This window comes from Lynx rufus, unplaced genomic scaffold (assembly GCF_022079265.1).
Source record: "Lynx rufus isolate CCGP_SWC_20201006 ecotype Redwood Valley unplaced genomic scaffold, mLynRuf1.p SCAF_9, whole genome shotgun sequence".
NCBI classification, from domain to species: Eukaryota; Metazoa; Chordata; class Mammalia; order Carnivora; family Felidae; genus Lynx; species Lynx rufus.
In genome coordinates, this window is record NW_025814897.1 from 57,807,077 (window position 1) to 57,817,585 (window position 10,509).

Genomic DNA, 10,509 nt, shown 5'->3' on the forward strand with positions numbered 1-10,509 from the left:
ACTCCCCCCCCCCCCCCCCGGTGGACAGGGATCCACGACCCACAAAAGAAACAGTCCCTGCGCAAAGCAAGGAACCCAAATTCAGTGCAAGCATCTCTCTTGACAATTAGGGAAGCCTGAGGGTCGGATCAGGGACCCACTTGAGTCCACGGAGTGGATTTCTACAGGACCCAAGTTGTCTTACTCCCAAACTGCTGTTTCCCCGCCACTACGCGCCGCCCCCCTCCACTCCCATGACCTGAGGACGGCTAGTTAAAATTATTTCAATAAATCTTAGTCTTTAGTCAGAAAGGGCCCTTCCTATTTCTATTCCGTTGAAAACTAAGGTCCAGAGAGAAGTGATACCCTGAGTCACAGAGCTGGTCAGAGACAAAACTGGAACTAATAGATCTCCTGACTGGTAGTCCCTTCTCCTTCCGGTATAAATATTTACTAACCTGCTGGAAGCAGGACCGTGAATAAGAGGTTGGTAAGATGTCATCCATCTTTACGAAGACAAGAACAGTGACAGTGCAACAGAAGTGCTATAATAGTGGGGCGCCTGGGTGGCTAGTCAGTTAAGCGTAGGACTTCAGCCCAGGTCGTGATCTCGTGATCTTGTGATCTCACAGTTCATGAGTTTGAGCCCCGAGTCAGGCTCTGTGCTGACAGCTCTGAGCCTGAGCCTGCTTTAGATTCTGTGCCTCCCTCTCTCTGCCCCTCCCCCACACATGCTCTGTCTCTGTCTCTCTCAAAAACAAATAAGCAAAAGAAATGTTGTAAAAGGTGAACACAGAAATGGTGCAGGAGGAGAGAGGGGCAACTGTGTGGGGTCCAGGAGGGGGTCCAAACAATTGCTTGGGACTAGAGTGGAGCCTTGAGAGAACAGGTGTCTGTTGGGCAGAGAAACAAGGAAAGGCCTTGCAGACCCAGGAGACAGCAAGAAAAAAGCAGGAAGAAGCATCCTGGGAAGGCTGAATAATAGGTTTCTGATCTCAGCCATTGGCACTTCTGATTTTATACACTCTTTCTGGGTGAAATGCCCATAGTTCCCACTATTGCTCTGAGAGTATACAGTGAGACAGAGGCAGGATAAGCTCAACAGACATTTCTGTTCAAGAAGGAGAAGTATGAAAGGGGCATAGTCATCCTTAAACAGAGCAATTCTGACTCCAGCTAGATAAACACCAGATGGGGCTCCAGCCTGAGAGAAGGGATATTCTAATATTCCTTGCTCTGGCCTGCGTTCTGCTCCCTGGGAGTGGCTCCCTAGTCCACTGATCTCTGTGCTTTTTGGCTCCACCCTCTGGACCCTCCCTCCTTGTCCATCTCTTTCCTTAGCTACTTCTGAAGCAGTAGCACATGCGGGGAGCTGGGTAGCAATGGGAATTATTTCTCAGTTCCTTTTAGTTCAAGCTGTTGGTACTTTGGCACGTACAACTCATTTAAAATTTTTGTGGGTTTTCTATGTATCTGATTATGGTTGACTCTATACTCACAACTGTTTTTGAGACATCTCCCTCAATTTTATCACTGCTATTTTGGAATTGGGCTTCTGTGGATATTGCTGTTAGGAAGGATTCCAAGAAGTCTTTTTGTCTAGGAATCTACTAGATATCACTAATTCTTTCAAAGTCTTTACAAAGTGTGTTACAGGTACATCTTTGATATGATCTACATCTCCAAAATGTATTTTCCTGTAATAACCCTATGCTGGCTAGAGAGCCTCAAGATGAAAAAAAAATTATTATTTATTTTTTAAATTTTATTTTAGAAAGAGAACGCTCATGAGCAGGAGAGAGGCAGAGAAAGAAAGAGGGAGGGAGGGAGGGAGGGAAGGAGGGAGGGAGAGAGAGAGAGAGAGAATCTTAATCCATGCTAAGCATGGAGTCTGACATGGGGCTCAATCCCACAACCCTGGGATCATGACCTGAGCCAAAATCAGACGCTCAACCGACTGAGCCACCCAGGTGTCCCCCAAAAAGTTTTATTTTTTAACCAAGTCCTGTCCCTCTCTGTTCGCTCTAAATTCTTTTTGCCGGTTCTTTCTTTAGCTGGTACCTCTCTTCCTGTTACAAGATTACACAGCTAGGAACACCCAACTGACACTTTCAACACTCTGCCTAGAGATCTCCTTAGCTAACCAAACACTTTCTGAGTATTTTCCCCCAGCTTCCAAGTTGCCATAGGCAACACTTTGGCCAATTGTTTTGCTATTATAAAACACAGATCACCATTTTTTCCAGCCTCCAAACAATTTCCTCACCATTTTTTCCAGACTTCACTGTTTGCTTGCCATTTTTCCAATCTCCACCCATCCCTGATCCCAAAGCCAATGCCATGAATTTGGGGTTTTGTTAAAGGTAAGCATTTCACTTTCAGACACCAGTTTCTGTAATGGTCAACTTTTGCTGTAAAACAAACTACCCCAAAACTATTTATATGTCTCACAGCTTGGCAATTTGGACTGAGATCATCTGTCTGGTTCTTCTGGTCCAATTATCAGATGGGGGTCAGCTGCCAAGTTGATTGGGTGCTGGTTAGTTTAGGATGGCCTCAGCTGGGTTGGCTGAGTTCTGCCTCATGTGGCTCCCATATTTCAGCAGGCTAGCCCAGGCTTATTCACATGGGTGCCAGGGCAGGGATTCCAAAAGGGAAGGTCACAGCATGTAAGGCCTCTTGAGGCCTAGGCTCAGAACTGGTACACGTCACTTCTATTGCATTTTATTGGCTAAAGAAAGTAATAAGGCCTTCCCAGATTCAAGGGGAGGAGGAATGCAAGAAGGAATGAAAAGAAATGCAAAATCACATAGTAACGGGTGTGGATACAGGGCAGGATAGGACCATGGCTATTTTTACAGCCCACCATACCTCCTCAGAAGCAGCCTCATCATGAATTTGGTATGTATCCTTCCCTTCCAATCTTTATAATTATGTGAACACAAAAATATTTTTTCCCATCACTGTTATATGTTTTTAAATGAATGACTTCATATATACCAAAGAATTTGTATAATGTAAATGTAAGATACAAAGAATAAAATACTTTTGTAAGAGAGAAACAGAATTTTGGCAATACATTTTACCCTCCCTGTGTATCCTTCCCACCAAACATTCATTTCTCACCTGGACTATGCAATGGCTTCCTAGCTGACTTTTTCTGCCTCCGGTCTTGCTTCATCCAATCAATCAGGTCAACCCACTGTAGTCACAATGATCTCTCAAAACAAAAATCGAATCATATCGCTCCTCTCTAAAACTGTTCACTTGTTTCCCATTGGCCTTAGCATAAAACCAAACTTATTAATAGAGTAGGCCCTTCATCATCTAGCTCCTATTCACACTTCCTGCCTCATATTTGCCATCCATCCCCAAATGGGCCATGCTTTTTCTCTAAACTGATCAATGGGTATTGACCAAAGAAAGTGGCTTCCATAGTTCCCTGTACCTTCTCCTACATGGCATATATCACTGTTGTTGTTGGCCACCAGGCTCCTCTGCTTAATCCTGGGTGCTAAGCACAGCACCTAGAACCATAGATGCTCACTAATGGTTAAATGAATGCATGAAGAATGAATGGTAGGTTCTGGGGACAAAGAGAACTTCCACCAAAAACTCCTAGTGTAGGTGGAGAACAGATTTAGATAGATAGACACATAGACAGACACATAGATAGATAGATACATAGATAGATAGATACATAGATAGATAGATAGATCCATCTCTCTGCTAAACAAAAGCAAATAAATGCCTGACAAGGATGGTAGATTTAAGTTAGCTTCTAAGTTCCACCAGGGGGCACTATGGGAATGCCTCAGGTTTCTCCGGAAAAATCAATGTTATTTCCTTGGAAAGACCCTACCTACTTTGGAGGAAATGTAATTTTCAAAGGTGATGCTTGTTTGTTTGTTTTTTGTTTTTGTTTTTTAATAAACTCCCTAGTCAGTCCACTTGAAAGAGCTGTATCTCAGCCATCTGTGAGTTTGAAGGACCAAAGTAACTCCTGTTGGTGTCCACTTTATTATCTGTAATGGTTCTTCAACTTGGAATCATCACAAGAGCTTTCAAAAACATGACTTAATTTATCTTCCACATCAACTGTTGGGAGCCAGAATAGGGATTGTTGTTATTATTTCCATCTTAAAGATGGTAACTCTAAGGGTCAAGAGGCACCTTAGCAAAGACTTAAATCTGTCTTCCAAATTCAAATGTATTTAACTAAAAGTATATTTAGTTCCAGGCTATGTAAAAGATGATAGAAATACAAAGGCATTCCCTCCAAATGTCTTAGAAGTAAAGACTGTCAAAACTAGAGGGAATTTTGGAAATCACCTAATGAAGTGTCCTCAACTCAAACATGCATAAAAATCTCCCCAAGAGCCTGTTAAAAATACAGATTCCTTGACTTTCTCCTCCCCCCACCCCCACCCCCACCCCAAACACACACATTTTTATTTAACAAGTCTTGGTGGGAATCTTGAAATGGAATTTTTCATAAGAACATCCATTTGTCCCCACCATGGTTCTGATGCAGATGAACTGTGGACTACACTTTTAGAAACATCAATCCACTGGTTTAATCCTTTCATAACAGAAGAGAAAACTCACGAGAAGTGAGTGGAAGTGAGTCCCACAGAAACTCTCCTTGGGTATAGTAAGGGAGGCTGGCCCCGGAACTGATAATGAGCACCTGAAGTAATGATACAAGGAACGAATGCCCAACCGAGAACTGGAGATTCTGGGTTCAATTTCAGGCTTTACCATCTTGCTAATGAATCACTTAACCTCACTGAACTATGATTTTCTCACCTGTAAAATGCAGAACAATACATGTTCCATAGACTTACTGTGAGGAAAAAAGGAGATAAACAGCATAAAGGGTTTGGCAGGGGACTGGCACATAGAGGACCCTTGATAAAAGAGATTGGTTGATGGGTTTATTTTGAATGCTTTTTCTACTCCATTTATTCTATTTCTTTCTTTTTTTAAGTTTATTTATTTATTTTGAGAGAGAGAGAGAAAATATGCATGGGGGCGGAGCAGAGAGAGAGGGAGAAAGAATTCCAAGCAGGCTCCACGCTGTCAGCACAGAACCCCACGTGGGCCCGGAACCCATGAACTGTGAGATCATGACCTGAGCCACAATCAAGAGTCAGATGCCTAACCAAATGAGCCACCCAAGCGCCCCTAACTCTAGTTCCTTAAATGAGTAATGACTGTTGCCAGGTATTCCACTAGGCAGTCCTGCCTACACGAAGCTTGTGATCTAGTGGAGCCGATGGTCATTAATTATAGAAATAAGAAATTACTATTGTAATAAATACTACCAAAGGAAAATATAAACTGTGTTTTAAATAATGTGGGGATTCAAACCTAATCTTCAGACAAATAAAACGTCCTGAGGAAATGACTCAAAGGATGAGTAGGAATTAGTCAGAAATTATACACGGATCAGGAAAGAGCTTGGCAGGAGTGGGAAATGAAAAGGCCAGAGTGGCTGGTGTGGAGTGAGCAGGAGAGAAGGGCACGAAACTAAGGATGATTACTACTTCTGGAAAGCTTTCCTTTTATCCTGCCTTGATATTTATGTGAAAATTTTTATCTTTTCCTTCACCCTTTTTTCCATTTCAATTTTTTTCCCACTTTTACACTATAAAGCCTAATAATACTAGTAACATTTCCTCAAAGCTAACAGAGTAGTCCCACCATATCTGCAAGGGATACGTTCCAAGACCCCCAGGAAATGCCTAAAACTGCGGGTAGTACTGAACCCCAAATATACTATGTTTTTCCTATACTAATTTATAAATTAGGCACAGTAAGAGATTAAGAACAGTAACTAATAATAAAGTAGAACAAATATAACAATATACTATAAGAAAAGTTACGTGAATGTGGTCTCTCTCTCAAATTATCTTTTTGTACTGTACTAACCCTGCTTGTGATGATGTGAGATGATAAAATGCCTACATGCTGAGGTGAAGTGAGGTGGAAACATAGGCATAGTGATGGAGCATTAGGCTACTATTGACTTGACAGGGTGTCAGAAGGAGGATCGTCTGCTTCTGGACCCTGGTTGGCCTCAGGTAAATGAAACCACGGAAAGTGAAACTGTGAATAAAGGGGACTACTCTGCACATTTTTCAGTTTCTGATGTTCAGAAATAGGCATTGTCTACTAAGACAAGTTTATAAACAAAAAAACACCTTGCTAAATACCAAACAGGAGTATAAATTGAGCTCTTACAATTAGCTGTGCTTAGAAAGTATCTATTCTATTGTCACATAGTTATTTGTACTGGTAGTATAATTCAGTTACATTTTCGGTTTTAGTTAAACTTAGAACCCTGTGCTACTCAGGGTGACTTTAAAACTCCTCTCTGGTGCAGAATTAAATTAAATATTATAATGGGGGACGTTCTAGTTACGGGAAGATGAAATGGACACATTCTACTGTGTCTCCCCAATGACTGCAGCTATGAAACCTGGACAGAACGCATAAAATGGCATTTGAGGACTCTGAAAAGTAAATGACAGCAGGTAGATTTGGAAAGAAGACCAGAATTTGAAGCATCACTGAGCTGGCATTAAATTTCCACTTTTCAATCCTCAATGGCCCTAAACCCAGAATTGGGACCCAAGGTGAGGACTGGGAGCGCTGCAGGAGAAACCCACTAGCTCTGGCTCAAGCAAAGAGGAATAGAACTCCCCCACTCAGAGGGGCGAGATCTCACGTTTTCCTTTGTTCTCTCTTTCTCCATACCCACACATCTCCCAGGGGCAATCTCACAGTGGTGGCCCCAATGGCAAAGGTGGTAGTGAGGTTCCTGTGGCTGTCTAAAACATTGAGTTATCTTATGTATTACATCTACCTACACTGAAACCATCTTAAATAATGCTGTAATTTTTGTTTTGGCAATCCTAAACAGGGTGGGGAAACCCCCACTGATTTTTTTCTCTCTGCATCCTCCTGCCACTTGGTCCCAGACATATGTAATAATGAGAAGCATACAGCAGAATAGAGTTATTTGAAGCCCAGGTCTTTGGCCAGAGAACCAAAAAGGGAAGTATCAGTAGGCTGTAAACTATCAGAGAGATTGTAGAGAGGGAGAAGCTCAAGAGATCAACCCCATAATTCCTGGACTCACCCCTTAGCTCTGCAGGCATGGATCTGATGCTCAAGTACATACCATAGACCTAAGAACTGAGGTATGGGATAGACCACTGTCTGGGTCCAAATGTGGCACACAAATGGGACAAATCTGAATAGTATTGCAAAAACTGAAAACTGAACTGACATTGAACTCATGGCCGCAGAAGGCAGATCAGAACTGAATCCAACTGAGTTAATTACAAGCTACACAAAAATATTAGTATTTTCTATATCATTTAAATAAGATCTAGGGAGGACCCAAGATGGTGGAACAGCATGGAAGCTTTTTGTGTGTCTCGCGCCCATGAAATACTGCCAGACCAACACTAAACCATCCTACACACCTAGAAAACTGATAGGAAAATTAACACAACAATCTGCACAACCTGAACCACAGAATTCAGCAGGTACGCGACACAAAGAGCTGAACTTGGGGAGCAAGAAGCCCTGAAAGGTAGGGAACCCCTATTGTGGGCAGAGAGAGGATGGAGACTGGGGAGAAGGGGAACATACGGGAAAAACACCCCTCCCCAAAAGCAGCTGGAGAGAAAGTGGAAAATTGGAAACAGCCGCAGGGACTAAACTAAAAAGGGAGAAAGGAGAAAGGAGAGGATTTAAATTCCATTAAGACTGTAAACAAGGGGAGCACAAAGGCTGCAACTCAGCAGCTCGACACCTGGCGGTGCTCTGGTGGGAAAGATGAATCCCCAGGAACAGAGTGGGATCCAGGAGGTTCTCGGGCCACACGGGAAAAAGCGGTTCCACTGCTGGAAGGACATTTGGTAGAGACTGTTGAAGCCACCTGGTCCCAGCAGACCCTGGAAGGCAGCCACATTCGCTGGTGCTGGGGCAAGGTTGTTGAAGGTGAAGCCTGGTGCCAGATGTGTGTTGCAATTTTCCATGGACCCTGAAACACTGCGGCTACACTGTCTCGCGATCTTTTTCTGGGGCGGGCTGGCACCTGACCGCAGTCTCGGGGCACCAGCAGCACCCGGGTCCAGCAAGCGTTCCTGGGTGCAGCCGACATTAGGCCATTGCTTGGTGAGACCCTCCCGCAGAGGGGCAGAGCAGGTCAAAGCCGCAGTCCTTCGGAAGTAAGGGGCCGGGGGAAAACAGCCGCATCTGAGACAAAACTTGGGAGAGAGATACTGCCTGGGGCCTGGTCACGGAGAGTGGAAAAGTGGGGAGTGGATGAGAGCTGAAGACGGAGGACCAGTGCGCGATTGCTGATCCAGGAGAACAGACTGGGTGGCCGGGTGGCGCCATTTTTCACCACTCCCGCGCATGCTCATGCGCACCGACAAGCACCGCAACCATCCACCCCAGTAGGCTAGCAGCGCCATCTAGTGGAGAGTGGAGCTGTTACAGCGGGCCCTGCCCAACTGGGCCAACTTCGCTATTCAAGAGCACAAACCTCACCCCTGGCTTAATTTATGGACTATAAAGAGCTACATGGACTGACCTCTAGGGGAAAACGAAGCAACTTCAGTCCTACTTCAATCTGTTAGCAGGTTCATCTATTCAATTTTTTTTCTCTTTTTCCTTTTTCTCTTTTACAATTCTTTTCTTTTTCTTGAATATAGAAAGAAAAAACTCATTTTTATTTTTAATTTTTATTAAAAATATCTGTCTTTAATTTTTATTACTATACTTTTTACTTTTGTGTGAATTTTTTCAAATTCTACTTTACTTCCATCATTTTATTTTAGTCTACTTCAGTGTACTCACCTTTTCAAATTTTCAAACAATTTCCTTTTTTCTTTCTTTTTCTTTTTTTCTTTTTCATTTCTTTTCTTTTTCTTGAATGCAGAAAGAGAAAAACTTCATTTTTACTTTCAATTTTTTTCAAATATTTTTATTTAATTTTTATTACTATATTTTTTGCTTTTATGGAATTTTTTTCAAATTCTATCTTACTCCCATTATTTTATTTCAGTCTACTACAGTGTATTCAATTTTTTCAAATTTTCAAACGATTTCTTTTTTTTGTCTTTTCTTTTTTCTTTTTTAAATGTTTTTTCTATTTTTCATTTCTTTTCTTTTTTCTTAAATACGGAAAATTCGTATTTCTTTTTAATTTTTATTGAAAATATTTTTCTATAATTTTTTTCTACTATATTCTCTACTTTTGTGTATTTTAGTCTACTTTAGTGTATTCATTTTTTTCAAATTCTCTAACGATTTCCTTTTTTTCTCTCCCCCCTCTTTTTTTGTTTTTTTGTTTCTCTAATCTGTCAAACCACTTTCTACACCCAGACCAAAACACACCTAGAATCTAGCATCATCTATTCGATTTTTGTGTGTGTGTTTTTTTTTAATTTTTAATTTTAATATTTTTTAATTTTAATTTTTTTAACTTCAATTTTTCTACCTCATTAATTCCTTTTCTCCCTTCAAAATGAGAAAACAAAGGAATTCACCCCAAAAGAAAGAGCACGAAGAAACGACAGCCAGGGATTTAACCAACACAGACACAAGCAAGATGTCTGAACCAGAATTTAGAATCACGATAATAAGAATACTAGCTGGAGTCGAAAATATATTAGAATCCCTTTCTGCAGAGATAAAAGAAGTAAAAAATAGCCAGAATGAAATTAAAAATGCTATAACTGAGCTGCGATCACGGATGGATGCAGCAGTAGCAAGGATGGACGAGGCAGAACAGAGAATCAGAGATATAGAGGACAAACGTATAGAGAATAACGAAGCAGAAAAAAAGAGGAAGATAAAGGCAAAAGAGCACAATGTAAAAATTAGAGAAATCAGTGACTCGTCAAAAAGGAACAACATCAGAATCATAGGGGTCCCAGAGGAGGAAGAGAGAGAAATAGGAGTAGAAGGGTTTTGTGAGCAAATCATAGTGGAAAAGTTTCCTAACCTGGGGAAAGACACAGACATCAAAATCCAGGAAGCACAGAGGACTCCCATTAGATTCAACAAAAACCGACCATCAACAAGGCATATCATAGTCAAATTCACAAAATACTCAGGCAAGGGGAGAATCATGAAAGCAGCAAGGGAAAAAAAAGTCCCTAGCCTACAAGGGAAGACAGACCAGGTTTGCAGCAGACCTATCCACAGAAACTTGGCAGGCTAGAAAGGAGTGGCGGGATATATTCAGTGTGCTGAATCAGAAAAATATGTAGCCAAGAATTCTTTATCCAGCAAGGCTGTCATTCAAAATAGAAGGAGAGATAAAAAGTTTCCCAGACAAACAAAAATTTTGTGACCACTAAACCAGCCCTGCAAGAAATTTTAAGGGGGACTCTCTGAGGGGAGGAAAGATGAAAAAATATACATATAAATAAATACTAAAAGCAACAAAAGATTGGAAAGGACCAGAGAACACCACCAGAAACTCCAACTCTACAAGCATCA